Source organism: Pseudopipra pipra, chromosome 13 (assembly GCF_036250125.1).
Source record: "Pseudopipra pipra isolate bDixPip1 chromosome 13, bDixPip1.hap1, whole genome shotgun sequence".
NCBI classification, from domain to species: Eukaryota; Metazoa; Chordata; class Aves; order Passeriformes; family Pipridae; genus Pseudopipra; species Pseudopipra pipra.
In genome coordinates, this window is record NC_087561.1 from 905,708 (window position 1) to 920,360 (window position 14,653).

At 56.3% G+C, this 14,653-nt stretch overlaps 2 long non-coding RNA genes across 2 annotated transcripts; one reads left to right on the forward strand and one right to left on the reverse strand.

Annotated features, from left to right (window-relative positions):
• Positions 1 to 2,177: 2,177 nt before the first annotated feature.
• LOC135421186 (uncharacterized) lies at positions 2,178 to 3,936 on the reverse strand. The gene is made up of 2 exons (XR_010433887.1): positions 3,509 to 3,936; positions 2,178 to 3,152 (listed from the first exon to the last, which is right to left on the reverse strand). It is a non-coding gene; the product is annotated as an uncharacterized LOC135421186 (long non-coding RNA).
• A 2,435-nt stretch (positions 3,937 to 6,371) lies between these two features.
• Positions 6,372 to 8,655, forward strand: LOC135421187 (uncharacterized). The gene is made up of 2 exons (XR_010433888.1): positions 6,372 to 6,550; positions 8,170 to 8,655. It is a non-coding gene; the product is annotated as an uncharacterized LOC135421187 (long non-coding RNA).
• The last annotated feature ends 5,998 nt before the right edge of the window (positions 8,656 to 14,653 follow it).

Here is a 14,653-nt window from a genome sequence, read left to right on the forward strand (position 1 = left end):
AAGCAGGGGAAGCAGAGCTCTTCCAAAAATGGGATTTGCTGCAAAACACTCGTCTCTCTGCTCGCTTTCCCCCAGCCCAGTGAAGGGAGTGGGGCACCCTCCCCATCTCCTTCCTTCATCCTCATGTTTTAACAGGCGACAGCAACCCAGTGCAAAGACAAATTATGCTGCAATCCCAGACGGAGTCTGTGTCTCTCCCAGCATCTGGCTCACTGGGTGCCTCTCCCCCCTGCCCCATGAGCCAACCTTGGCACACCAGGGATCACTTTAGGGGGATAATTTGACTCCTGCACCTTTCCAGGCACTGCGGTCCCAACACTGGTGAGCACACGGAGGCACAGCAGCTCCCCGGGATAGATGGAAACACTTAACTCCATTACCAGTCACTTCCACGCTCGCTGGGCTGCAGCTGAACCAGAGCAGGTTCAGCAGGGAAGCACCAAAGGCAACTTCTTGTCAGTGTGATTTGAAGTGACACCTCCCTTCCTTCCCAGAAGCCCTGAGAGACCTCCCACTCTCCACAGCTCTGGTTTGGTCCTTGTGTTTCGTCTCCTGAAATTCCCTCGTGCAGCAGTGCTGGTAGGTGTGGTTCAACCTGCCCTCAGCTCCAGTGACCTCACATTGCCTCACAGTGAGAGGTAACAAAATAATAAAGAAAAAGAGGACACAGCCATCCCTGTCAGCAGTGACATGGGGCTGTCTTTGGGAGTGGCCAATGTCATCCATCCCCCTTCCCAAGGAAGCATCACACCCGGTATGGCATGAGCACAGGGCTCAGAGGGCTCCATCCCATCCCTGCCCTCCATCAGCGGGGGGGAGCTGCTGCTGCCCCATCCCCACCTCTGCTGTGGTCTCTGGAGGGATCACATCCTGCACCTGCAATCGCTCTGTGTGTGCAACCTGTAATCCGGGCATGTTTACACGAATTCCAGTTAGAATCTGCATTCCAGCACGGACTGAAACTTCCCCCTCACCCAAAGCCTTTGCTTTCCTTCTCCTTTCTCCTTTCCCCTCCTTTTTTCCCCCGTTGAACTCAATCCTGATTGATTCCCCCAGGGCTGGCAGGCACAAGGCATCCCACATGGCACGAGGGAGGTGAGAGGAACCTGTGGTGGGCTGGGAGTGGCCACTGGCTCCTGGGTCAGCTGGGATGGGAGCTGGATCCCCGTCACTGATTGCAGGGTGCAGGACTTGGGACAGGCTGGCTTGGGGCACGGCTATAATTTGGTCCAGGTTTTGCAAATGCATTGATGAATATCCGAAAGAGAAAAAAGGAACACAAACTCTGTGGATATTCCTGGGAGGAGGCAGATCAGGGCCATGTATCCATGTGTTCCCAGTCTGTGTTCTCCCGGGGCAGTGCCTCACAGCAGCCCCCAGCTCAGCAAATTCCAGCTCAGTGCTCTGCGGTGGCTTTGGGAAGGGCTGAGGGCTGGGAATAGAAGGAGCCCTGTGAGTTTTTGCACCTCTCATCAGCCAACTGGCATGATGAAGTCCCGGCTGCTTTCCAGCCTTCCTGGCTTCCCTGGAGCAGGGCTTGATGCTTAATCCTGACGTACCAGCAGACACTTGTTTCCCTTCCTAAAAGCAGGTCCCAGAGGTAGACCCCAGGTTGGCCTCAGCACACCTATCCTACCCTCTCTTTCCATTTTCCCTGGGTTTTTCCCCTCTTCTGCATCCTCTGGGATCCCTCCACCCAGAAAACATGGAGATCACAAGCAGAGAGGCAGCACTGGGCTGTTCTGGGATGTCTGGTTTAGCCCCACAGCAGGGCTGGGGATGCTCGGGGGGGGGGGGGGACGACAAGGACCATCACAGAGGGACCCCAACTTGCTCCCTCTGGGGCTGGGGGAGCTCCCGGCTGTGTGCTGGGGGAGGGAGGGTTTCAAAGGAGCTCATCCCAAGGCCACATCTGCTGCATGTGTTTAAAACAACTCATTAAAGTTCCTGAAAGGCCTAAAAAATGAGTAATTCTCTAAATGAGGGAGGCTATAATAGCCCTCTAACAAGCTGTAATAGGATGCTGGTGAGCGCCTCCGGAGCTCGTGGCCCCCCCCATCCCAAAAAACACGGGGATGGAACACGGGGACCACGTGGGGGGACACGGGCACAGGCAGGATGGATGCCCAGCTGGAAAACATGGGGTGAGGGGAAATGAACAGCCAGAAATAAACAGATTTCAAGGCTCTGGAAGTAGCAAAGCCTCCAGGAGATTTATGGGGGAACTGGTCTCCGGTTGTGGGGGGGGGCAATATCACCCCCAAGGGCTGGGTTTGTCCTGCTGTTTAGGGCAGGAGGGGACCTTCTCCTTCCCTACCATCAGTGCACACCAAGACACAGGAGCTCAGCAGAGAGGAGGAGGTAACATACCCCAGAGAAAGTTTGGGGAGCTCTCTGCTCTCTGCACATTCCCCATGGCTCCCAGGGATGGTGGGAGCTCCTCATCCCCCACTGCCTCTCTGCAGAGGGATCCCACAGCCAGGATGGAGGCCAGGGAAGGGGGGCACTCCTCCGTGGGGTGTTGCAGTTGTCTTCCAGCTGGATCTGGTGCTTTGGAAATTGTTGGGATTGCTTTTCCTTCTCCACCGAGCCAACACGTCAGCACACGCCGCCCCTTCCCCGCACACCTCCCGCTGCCGCCGCGTCCTCCCGGCACCGGCCGTGGGATGGATCCACCAGCTGGCACAGGGCTGGGCTCGCTTCCCATCACCACTGCCAGCGAGCAGATGACATTTCACTGGGCTTCCAAAGGACTGGAGTGCATTGGAAATTCAGGATTCAAGATGTTCTGCTCTTGTGAACAGCCACGTTGCTATATCGGGGAGATGATGCACCAGCCTCCTGGCACATCTCTGGGCTGTGACATCATGGGGGGACATAACTCATGGAGCTGTGCCTCAACCTGAGCCACACATCCCACCCGCTCCTCTGGGACTGCTTCGTCCTTGGGGTGAGGATATTTCCCAGGATGAAGGGGATTTGGGACGGGAATTGGGGGTTTAGAGCAGCCTCTGCTTGCCCAGAGCTGATAAGCCACCTCATGAGTGGTACGTGGGATGTGCAGAAGGAGACTCAGGGACAGTCAGGACTGTGTTCACATCATGTCTGGGGATACTTCACAGGTTCTTCTTTGTTTTTTAAGGCTCCAAGTCCTGGCAAAGCAAGGTCGAAATGAAGATTTTGTTTAAAAACATCCTCGTGGAAAGAAAACTTGAGAAAGAGGAGCAAGGTTCCCCCAGGCAGGAGGAGAACCCCATCAGCCTTGCTCCATCTCCTGAGTTACACATTAAGATTTCTCTCAAACTGTTTTTGGGTTGGCCTTGACTTCCAATCTCTCAGGTTGTCATTTGGGTGTTATTAAATAAACTCATTTAACCCGACCTGGGGCCTCCCTGCTCCCTTGGGAGCTCCTCCCTTGTTGCAGCTGGGCCACCTCTGGATTTCCTCTGCCTGAGATCACCTGTGCTGGAAATATGACCCACAAGGGATCAGATGTGTCTCAGCAAACCTCAGGGCTGCTAAGGCTGTGAGCTCCTCCATTACTGATCCTGCAGGACTCTCCTCTCTCTCCACAGCAGGCACAGCATTGGGATGCAGTCCTTGGAACCCGGCACTCTGGAGGCACGGCTGTGGGATGGGCTGATGTCACTGCTGCTGTCTGGGCAGGAGTTTATTTATTCAATTGTCATCATTAAATTCCAGTCAGTTATCCAGGTGTCCTGTGCAAAAGGAAGGTCAGGGAGAGGAAAGGAAGTGGGAGAGAAACAAGAGAGGCTGTGAGATCTGCAGATGCCTCCTTTGCCATGCCCAGGGATGGGAGAGACTCTCCCAGATACCCTCAGGCTTAGGGAGAGAGATCTGTGTGTGTGTGAACATGTGTGTGCGAGAGAGAACATGTGTGTTTGTGAGAATGTGTGTGTCACAGGAAGGAAGGAAGGAAGGAAGCAAGGTCTGGATTTCTTTGCCCTTCCTTGCCCTTCCATGAGACAGGTGCTGTGCCAGGAGGTGGGAATGGGGCTGGGGGTATAAAGAGAAGGTGATGCCCTGGGTCACCCATCTGGGGACACCCCGGAGGGCTCACAGAGGTGGGCACAGCCTATCCATGATATCATGATCTCGATATTCCCAACCGTTTGGGCTCTCATGCTGAGTGGAGCCTTGGACCACTCTTCTCTACCCAGAGGCAAGTTTCTCTGGAAACCAAGGAATGGGAAAATCCTCCCACCTCCCAGCTGCCCGCATGGCTCACGGCTACAGAGCTGCCTTCCTCCCCCATCACACCTCCCTCTATTTCTGCAAAGCCCTGGGAGATGTCAGATCATTTTTCCAGCTCCTTCAGGTGTCCATAAAACTAGCTGCAGATTCCTCCTTGGAAAGGGGAGCAGCAGTGAGGGGGAAACCCATATCCACAGCAGTGCCCCCTTCCCATGGTTTTCCTGGGAAAGGTGAGCAGCTCAGTGGAATGCAGGGACATCCAGGGCTCTGCCAGGGGCTCTCTCTGGAGGGAGACCCTCCAGATGGACAACAGACTCCCACCTTCACCCCATGAAAACCCAGAGGATTTGCCACTGTGGAGTCTTATCCAGTGTCCCCCAGTTTGGCTCTTGCTCCCATTTCACTGGAGCCACCATCCTCTGGGGAGGGTGGGGAGAAGGGAGGATGGGAAAACCTTCAGCCTGGGGTAGAAGGGGCAGTGCTGGCCCAGACCACTGGAGCTGGCAGAGCCTCTGCCCTGCAGGACATCCCTCCAGGAAGGATTCCAGGCGGCTGCACAACATGGAGCGTGAAGCTGTTGGGTCTGGGGAGAGCAAACAGCTCCACTGGGTTTGAGGATGGTTTGAGGATGAGGTGGTGGTGAGCAACAGGTCTGCCCTGGATCTTCATCATGTCTGGAATGTCAAAAATCTGCTGGCTGGAGGAAAGGGACAGAGCTGGGGCAGGTGGAGGTGCTGGGGTGGGGTGGGAAGGGGGTGCAGCAGCCAGAGCCAATTCCTTCTCTTCTTCTGTTTCCTTTTTGTGCAGGCAGGAATGATCTCATGTTTTGTCTAATCTAAATTCTGTCAAGCAAGCAGGGAGCAGAAAAAAAGAGACAGAAAGCGAGCAAGGGAAAGCTGCACAGTTAATAAAAATCTGCTAGACACATGTTCCCTGAGCCCAGGGAGGGAAAGGGGGAGCCAAGATCTACGGAGCCTTGGGAGACAACGGGAAGGAATGCTGGGGTCTGTGAACCCCCTGTCTCGAGATTCATCCTCTTCTCCACCTGATGGGGAGCAGTGCAGCCAGGGCATGACCATCCTGGGGTTGTGGAGCTCCCTGTCACAGGGGGTCTGGGGTCACTGGTGGCTGTCACTGGGTTAGCAGCCAGTCCCAGACCCCCATGTCCCTTTACCTGTGTCTCTGATGCCTCCCACAGTCATTAGGAAGGAAGGAAGGAATGCCAAACACACCAGCAGCTTTCCTTCCTTCAAGTGGCACGTTTGCTCCTCGCCTTCTCACTCGCTAAATCATCCGGAGCAGGACAGATGCTCCCTCGGCCGTGCGTGCGGAGGGAGGCCGAGGGGAGGCTGAGAAAAGCTTTTCCTTTCCATTCTCATCCTCCAAAAAAGGTTTTCTCACCTGATAGATTTCACTGGCTTTTGTTTTCCTTCCCGCAGCATCCGCACGTGGAGGAGCGTGGGGCTGTGGGAGGCACGGCCAGGAGGACCAGCCTCGCTCAGGGCACGTCTGCAGCCAGCTGACACCAGCCAGAGGGGTGGCTCTGCTTGGAAACGGGGCTTTTTCCAGCCAGAGCTGTTCCTCACTTGGCTACAGAAACATTTGTGCCAGCAAAAAGCAGGAGGTGTTATGGGGGTAGGAAGGGAAGGCTGGAGGTGGGAACAGCCCAGCTTTGCTCCACTGCTGGCAAATACTTGTCACATGGGCCTTTGTCACGTCCCCGCTCAGCTGCCAGTGTGACAACTGCCCAGGGGAGAGGAGTCCCTGCCTGTGTCTGTGCGATGACCCTTTTGGTGTCCCTTTTGGTGTCCCTGCCACGTCCCTGCCACATCCCTGCCACGTCCCTGCCACATCCCTGCCACGTCCCTGCCTGCACTGTGCAGGTTGGCTTTGGCACGCTGTGTTCCGGTTTCTCTGTGTTGCCTCATCACAGAGTTGGGCGGGTCCAACGTGCCCCAAAGGCAGCAGGGTCACCAGCAGGGCCACCCAAAGGTGGCCTCTCCACTGGTGTCTGCAGGAGGTCTCAGGATGGGAACTGCTTCCCAGTTTGCTGGTATCCAGCTGCTGCTCCCAACACTGCCCTGATCCACGGGGAATTTTGAGAAATGAATCACTGTGGTGGGTGAGGTCACAGAGTCACAGAACCATTTAGGGTAGAGAAGCCCTCTGAGTTCATCCAGTCCAACCATTCCCCAGCACTGCCGAGGCCACCACTGACCCATGCCCCAAGTGCCACATCCACACACCTTTTCCAGCCCTCCAGGTGAGATGTGGGTGTGCACTGTGTTCCAGGGAAGCCTTTTCTCACCTCACCACAGCAGGAGCTGCTGTGGATGTGACAGCCCAGCTCTGGTTGGCACCTCCTGCAGGTGCCCATCCCGGGCACACCCAGGGATGCTCCATGTTCCTGGTGAGGTCCCTCCATCCTGCCCCGTGACACGGCCCCAGGAGGGGCTGTGAGGGGACACAGTGTGAGCTGGGCCCAGGAGAGTCACAGGCAGCACAGGGGGAGCAGCGGTGGAGACCAAGGAGGGTGAGGGAAGAGCTCGATCAGGGTCTCCAAATGAGGATCCTGAAATACGTTCCCAGGCCACAGAAACCACACTGGAAAATTGGCTTTGCCTTCCGTGCTGTCAGGGACAGAGAAGGGGCTCGGCAGAGCCCAGATGGGGCCTCTTGGTGTCGATTAACAAAACAAACAAACAGCATTGCCCTAATGAGCTCCGGCTTGAGGGGAGGAGGCACTTTGGAACAGGCTGCCACCAATGCCATGTGCTCTGGGCTTTGGGGCAAGGGCCCTGTCTCTCAAGTCTGGCGGTGCCCATGGCCCATTCCCAGACTGAGATTCCCCTGAGCCCCACAGAGTGGTCCATGGGCACTGGGGGATACACCAGCATCTTCTTGTGTATCTCCAGATGGGTTGGCTTCTCACATTCCCATTGTTTTACCACAGGACACAGTGTTCAAATCCAGCCTGTGTCCCTCTGGGATGGATCTTTCACAACACATTTCTAAAAGGGCCAAGGATTTTCTCCTGTGTCCATGGTGGGGCCGTGGGTGGTTCTGCCCGGGCTGTCTCTGCCCCAGGGATGGTCTCGGTGCCTCCCCAGGTGCTGAGGGCAGCCCTGCTCCCAACCCTGCCCTTCCACCACGGAGCAAGGCAGAAATCACACCATTACTCAACTGCTTGTAATAAAATTCCACTGCTTGTAAAACCTCTTTCAAGTGAGACCCCAGATGGCATTTTTTCCCTGCTCTGCCTGCCCGCAGCAGTGACGGAGCCAGACCTGCTGCAACTGAGCTGGGGCTCCACTCCAGGGGCTTTTCCCCACTCTCTCTTCACCTCCTTTCCCATCTCCAGAGTCCACTGAAGCTCTCCCTTAACTGCTGGTGTTGGGATAGTCCCCACCCCTGGCAGGGCCCCTCTACTCCTGCCTGTTGGAGAGCAGGGGGTGAGAACAAACCACCCTGTTTGCCTGGCCCTCAGCACCTCCTGAAGTCCTCAGCAATGTTAAAGGGCTCTTCCAACCCAAATCATTCTGTGATTCCCTGATTCCATGACTCTCATCTCCAACCAGGCTTTCGTGTGATTCATATGCACCCAAGACCTGAATATTTTAAACAAGAGGCCCAAAAGCACGAGACAGAGATGGATGCTGGTGCAAAGGTTCATACGATTTCCCACACAGATTTATTTACAGCACCCCGGGTCCCTGGACCCCGCTCACGCTCTGAACATCCCAACTTCCCTGCCATTGTCCTGGAACACCAAGTGGTTTTGGGGGCCCGGTGTGCCGGGGCAGTAATGAAACCCGTCTGGGAGCCGATCGCTCCTTTATCTCCTCTGCTCTGTGTTCCTGAGGACCACGTTTTTTAATTTGTGTTGGATAAACAGTATGGGATTGTGTACGCAAAGAAGCTCTAATTATCCCCTCGGGTTGTGTTTCCTTAAAGGAAATGAACTGGGCACGGCGTTCCCGCTGCGGAGGCACACCGGCGCAATCGCTTCCAGATTGCTCCCAGTGCCACGGGAGCCCGCAGCTCCGGCGGCCCCGGGGCAGCACAGGGGTGTTGTGTGCTCTCCTGGGGACTGGCTGCAACCACGGGGGGCCCTCCTGCAGGAATAAACACCCCCTGAAGCGTGGGGGCTTCCAGCACAGTGGGGTCTGGGAAGGAGACCCGAGCCATCCTTGGACAAGCTGTCACTGCCCGGAATCGCCTGGTTATTCACCCAAAGGGAGCTGCTGGAGAAATGCCACCTCGTGCCCCTGCAGGGGCTGGCAGAGCCCGGGTCCCTCGGCAGCTCCTGAAGTCACAGATGCTCCGAGATAACCCACAGGCCGGACCGTCTGCCCATGCAAGGGAGATGATCCATGAATCCCCGGCATTTATCCCGCTCCACGACACTCAGCAATCTTTATTTACACTGCTGACAACTGCTCTGGGCTATTTTTAGGCTTTATTGCTGATTGTATCGACAATGTTCTGGGCAGTTAACTTGGCAGAGGGGAGTTAATTGCAGGGGCTTCTCCCCTCTGGGGTCCTGACACTCAGCCCTGCTTAGGGAGAGTGGAAACCATGTGGATCCTCCTCTTAGTCCACTGGCCTCCATGGATCACCTCATAACTGTGCTGGGGCAGCCTGGGGATGGCAGCGGTGCCCAGGGAGGGCCACTGAGGCCTTCCAAGCAGGACAGCTCCCCCAGGAGGGCTCTGAGATGGGTGGATGCTCCGGAAGGGGCAGCCCCTGAGCCCCCGAGCCCACTGCCCCCTCCCAAGGGTTTGCTTTTATCATTCCTGCACTGGGAGTGAACCGCTCTATTGACACCAACACAGGCAGGCAGAGCAAGGGTCCAGTGGGTTGGGATTAACTGAAATGGGGGGGACACACCCAGGGTTTTGGGTGGGGTCTTGGAATTTTAGGGGGGTCCCAGAGTTCTGGGGGTTTGTGCAGGAGCTGGGCAGGATGGACTGACTGCCTGGCAGTGCTCTGGGGTTTCTCCAAAGTGAGGAAGGCGAACAGAGACACGTGGACAGTGGGGATGGGAAGGGGGGTGTTGGTCCCTCTCTGCCCCCCAGCTCCCCCAGCCTGGGGCAGCCCCTCAGCTCCTCCAAGCCCCACACCCTCGTTAGCAAACTGCAGTGAGGGGTCACGCGGCCATCCCGGTGTAACCCAAGCCCATTCCCGGTGCTCACTCGCCGGGAACCAGCTTTACCGAAGGATTTAAATTCAATTTGTTTTATTGAAGTTTCTTTTTTCCCCCCCCGCCCAATGCATCAAACTATCACTTTACTGAGATCAGCTGCTCTCGGCCTCCTCCGACGGCCCCCTCTTTGCTCACCCCTCCTTTGCCCCCCACATCCCACTGTCTGGATGAGCCCCTAATTCTTTCTCCTCTTTCAAGCCCACCAACGCTTCCTGCAGTATTAGCCGGAGAAATGCCATGAATTTCCTTTGTGTTCCTGCTTGAGAAAGGCGGAGGGGGGAAGGAGGGAAAGCACAGCGCGTGGCAGCGCTCGGGCTGACAATAATCTCTGCGGTTTTTCTCCCAGCCCCAAGTTTATCCCTGTGCAATTCAGCGTAGGAAAGCTAATAACGATGTGTCAGGAAGACCTGATGGATATTTGTGGAGTTGAACGGTGGGGCCAGCACTGCCTCCTGCTCTCCCAACCAGGGCTTATTTGTGTCTAAAGACCCTGGTCCTTTTTCATGCTTTTTAATATTAGTGATTTATAGGGCCGGTGTCTTTATTTTTTAGGCTTTTTCATTCCCCCTCTTGCCCACCCGTCCAAAAAAACCCAGATCCCTTCCTCGATTGCTCCTCAGCAGCTCCATCTCACCGGAGCGTGCACAGAGCAGGGAGCTGCCAGCTCGTCCCCAGCCCCGGGCACGAGGGCAGAGCCCAGCACTGGGCAAGGACCCAGCCCAGTGGCACTGGGACATCTCCCAGCCCCATCCCAGTGCTGGGGGCTCCTCCAGTTCACAGCTCCAAACAGGGTGACCTGGGATAACGGGCAGTGCCCATGGCAAGGCAGCCCATTATCCTGCTGCCTCTGCATTCCTCAGCATGGGTGGGCTCTCGGCTGGACCACAACCCTGCCCGGATTTATGCCCCTGTTTATCTGTCAGCGTTGGAACCCATCTGTGGGGAGGGGGGGAGGAGGTTTGGGAGTCACTGCCGGGGGACAGACACTCTCACTTATCCTCTCTCATGTGCAGATCTCTGTGCAGGAGGGGCAGAGCCTGGGAATGGGGCACAGCCTGGGGATGGGACAGCCAGTGTTCCCAGGAATGGGGTTATCTCCGGCCTGGTTACACCTGGAGATGGAAAGCCCTGTGAGGGGTGGTCCCTCCCCATGGGTCACACTGCAGAAGGGACAGAGCTGCTCCGTCCTTCCAGAGGCACTGAGATCTCCAGGGAAATGAAGTGTCTAGAGGAGATAACCCAGAGCTTACCTTGTCCCAGACCTCCCTTCCCGCCGTGACATCTCTCTGGAGCCCCAGGCAGGATGGGACATTCCCCCTGCCAGGGCAGGGGAGGATGCTGAGGCTGAGCGCTCCCTGCTGTGAGCAGATCCTACATGGAATACTGGAGCTGAAGTGGGAAAGCCAATCTGGCTCATGGGGTTTCCAGACCAGCTCTCAGTTTCTAATATTTAAAGCATTTGTTCACAACACTTATTTATTTGGGTTCCTTCAATCTGTGGAGGGAATTGCCTCAGGCTCACAAGAGTTCCCAGAGCTCCTGGCTGGCATCAGACAGGGGTGAGGAAAGACACAAACTTATTAAAGCAGAAGAAAGTAAAAAAGACAAAGGAGTAAATCCTTGCTTTCACTACCTGTGACCTCCGAGTCACAAATAACGGGGAGGAGGTGATGAAATGCAGCTTTGGACTGAGTGCAGCATCCTCTGCTGCTCCAGGATTTTGGCTGCACCAGCAGCAGCTCAGGCCTTACACCTCACAGATGGCTTGTTCTGGGGAGATTCCCAAGTTACATCTTCCCTCTCTGCCTTTTCATACAAAATGGGACCATCTGTCTGTTCCTCCTCCCGTGTTCCTTCTCTGCACAAGTCGTGCTGCTGCTCGGTGCACATGCAGGGTCCTTCTTCCCTGGAGTCTTCCTCAGGGAGCACGAGTGGGCCCTGACCTCCCCCAGCTCCCGCTCACCTCGGTGGCCTCTGGGCTCTCCTCACCTTTGCAGAGGTTGCAGTGTTTTCTAAATCATCAATCTTGAAAAATATCTCACATAAACTGTATAAACCAAGCAGGGCTTTGCTGCAGAGACCTCCTGTGTCACACAGCCCACACAGACATAACTGGCTGCTCATTTTGGGGGGTTGCTGTTAAAAGGAACTTTTTTCCCATTTGTTTGGACTGTGAGATGTGTTCCTGGGCACTGGTGTGCTCTGGTCACTGAATCCCACAAAGGGTAAGGTTGGAAGGGACCACAGTGGGGTCATCTGCTCCTTTTGAGAGTCAGGTGCTGAGGGTCATGCTCACATCCATGGACAGAATTCCAGATTATCCATAGCCTGGAACTCCTGAGTGCACTGGTGTGAACTAGTGCCTGGGAAGCTGCTGCCTTATCAGAGCTGCACCCCTCCATGGGATCACACAGCATGGAATACGTGCATCCTGCACGGGGGGCAGGTGGAGCTGCAGAGGGGAGTGAATGTGAACAGTCCCCTGTGCTCTGTGGGTTTTGTGGGGAAGGACTGAGTGTGAGACATCACAAGTGCCCGGGATGAGGGGGCACGATCCAGCTCTCCATGGCAGCAGCTTCTGCTCCCTGCCCTTCCCTGCCCCAGCCCTGCCCTCCGAGGTGATAACCTGCTTATTTCCTCGGGGGACAACAGACACCTTCCCCAGGTCTGGGCTCCTCTGCTTTATTATCCCATCTCCCTGCACCCGCCACTCGCAGTGGAGAGTCCCCGCACTGGAGCTGCAGAAACAATTATGTTTTCATTACCAAAGCAAATTAAGGCACTTGCTTAATCGAGTTTATTAAATACCAGTGAAGTCCCTGGGTAAATGGATGGCAAAGCAGCTTCCTGTGCTCGGCTGGGGGAGGAACCAGAACTGTAATCAAGGCGACAGAGCCGCAGGGCTGGGCGGGCACGGCTGGGTGGGAACCGCGGGCTGTCCCTGTTCCTGGGACAGCACCGGCCTGTGGCACATGGCCTGGCTGTGGGACCTATTGGAGGTCTACCCCCGTGTCCCCCCAGCTCTGGGCACCCCACCAAGGCTGGGGGCTCAGCAGGGGCAGGAGGGAGGGACAGGCTGCAGGGCAACCCCGTTTCTCCTCCGGATCAGCACTTTTCCTCTCTCTCCCATCGCAGCCTTTGGCGGGCTATTTTTAGCTCTGTTATTTCCCTCAGGCCAACTTTTCTCTAGCATTTCATCCCTTCATCCATGTTTCTGGTTGCTACTTTCCTCCTTCAAGCCACCTTCTCCTCCAGATCTCCATCTGCCTTCCCCCCTCTCCAGCCTCTCAGGGAATGAGGGGCGCAGGCTTGGAGCAGGGATGGGATGGGGCACGGGCAGAGGCTGAGCCAGGCTCCAGCAGGGAAGGGCTCCAGGGACGGGATTTTGGGAAGCTCTGCCAACATTGCTGAGGGGATTCTGCACTGGGTCAGGTGGGAGGAGCTGGAAATCCCCTGTCAGTGCCCCAGAGAGTGGGTGTGCTCCAGCAGCTCTGCCAGGCGGGAGCGAGGAGGAGTGAAGTGAGGGAGGGTGAAGACACTCCAAATGTGCAGCTGATTCCCTGCACCCTTCGCCAGGAGTGGTACCCAGCCGTGACCAGGGGCTTCGCTCCATCCCAAAACCTTCGGCAGGAGAGGGATGGCTGTGGAGGAGCCCTGAGCCACGTGTCCCCTGGGGCTCACATGTCCCTGCCAGCAGGGCAAGGGGTGGCACAGGGCCTGGATGTCCTCCTGGGCCTCCCTGGCCTCTGTCCCAGTGCAGACTGGGGGGCACCGAGGCACTGGGGGGCTTCCTCCTCCCCAGGTGTTGTTTATCTTTGAGCCTGGCTGTGCCACACAGATAAATGGATTTTAAAAGACCAAACCTGGTTTATTAAAAAAAGATAACCAAAGAGTCAAGGCTGATTTGAAATGGAAAACAGTGTCTGAGAAAGAAAAAATAAAAAGACGAGACTGTTTTCTCTTGAAGTGCATCAGGGGACTGGGAACGGCCTCTTCCCAGTTTCTCTTTGTCCTTCCTTTCCCCCCAAAGCACTTTTAATGTCTTCATCCTCCTTGTGCAGGTCATTTCTCCCCTCAGCAGCAGCAGGGCCAGGGAGGGGGCCAGGGGGGTCTGCACCCTGGCTTTGTGGCCAGAGGTGGGCAGGGGCTGGGGGATGCCCTTGCCAGCCCCCTCCTCCTCTCCAGGTAGGAAAACACGAGCTGTGGAGCAGCAGCCCCAGGGCCCCTGGCAGGGCCCATGCCCGAGCCCGAGTGGGAGCAGATGGGATCCTCCCTGTCACAACATCCCTGCTGCCTTTATCCCCACTGGGGAAGGAGAGCACAACCTCCCTTCTTCTGAGCTCATTGCACTTCCCTGTCAGGGCTGTGGGACCTCGGAGGACTCCCAGGCATGTTTTGGGTCTCTCACTTGTTCTCCCGGGGGATGATGCTCCGGCACCTGCAGCATCAGCCATCGAGCACCCTGAGCATCTCCCTCCCAGCCACGTGCCTGAGGACTGGGGACTGCTCCCAGCCCTGGACCTGAGGACATCTCCCAGCCTTGGCATCACCCAGCCATGCCTCTGCCTCCTCACAGCCCCGGGAAGGGATGGGAATCGGTGCCTCCAGCTGCTCCCCAGTGGTTCCCATTGCCTCCCCCTGCCGACCCCTCACCCGGGGACTCACCTCATCTGGAAAGTTCAGGTTTGTAATGTTGTGTGTTGTGGGTTCTTTGTACCAAATCACCCCAGAGAGAACCAAGGAGGTTGTGATAGCTTGGACTGAGCAGCAAAACCCAGGTTTATTCATAAACCCAGGGTATTCATATTTTATAACGTGAAATCTCTGCTTGCTTTGCGAGGGCTGGGGAGCTCGGTACCTTTCAAGCTCCTGAATAGCAAAATAAGGCTTGAAAGGGAACACTGCTGGGATATTTTCCATCATTTAAAGCAGGGGGTTTAATTCTTTCTGTTTCCATCTCTCTTCCTCTCCCCTTCCCTCCTTCTCCTCTCTTCCCTCAGTCCCCAGTGAGGATGCTCCTCGGGGACCACCAGCCCCAGGGCCGGGCGTGTGGGGGTCGGACTGAACGGGGGGATGTTGGAAGGTGCATTTCCATGACTGGAAGTCACTGGTGAGAGATCCCTGAGCTAGGAAGGAGCAAAGATTCCAGCAGGCAGCGGTTCCCCGGCAGCGCGTGCGGGATGTCACCTCCTGGCCTCGGGGTGGCCGGGGGAGGGTCGTGCCTCCCCGAGC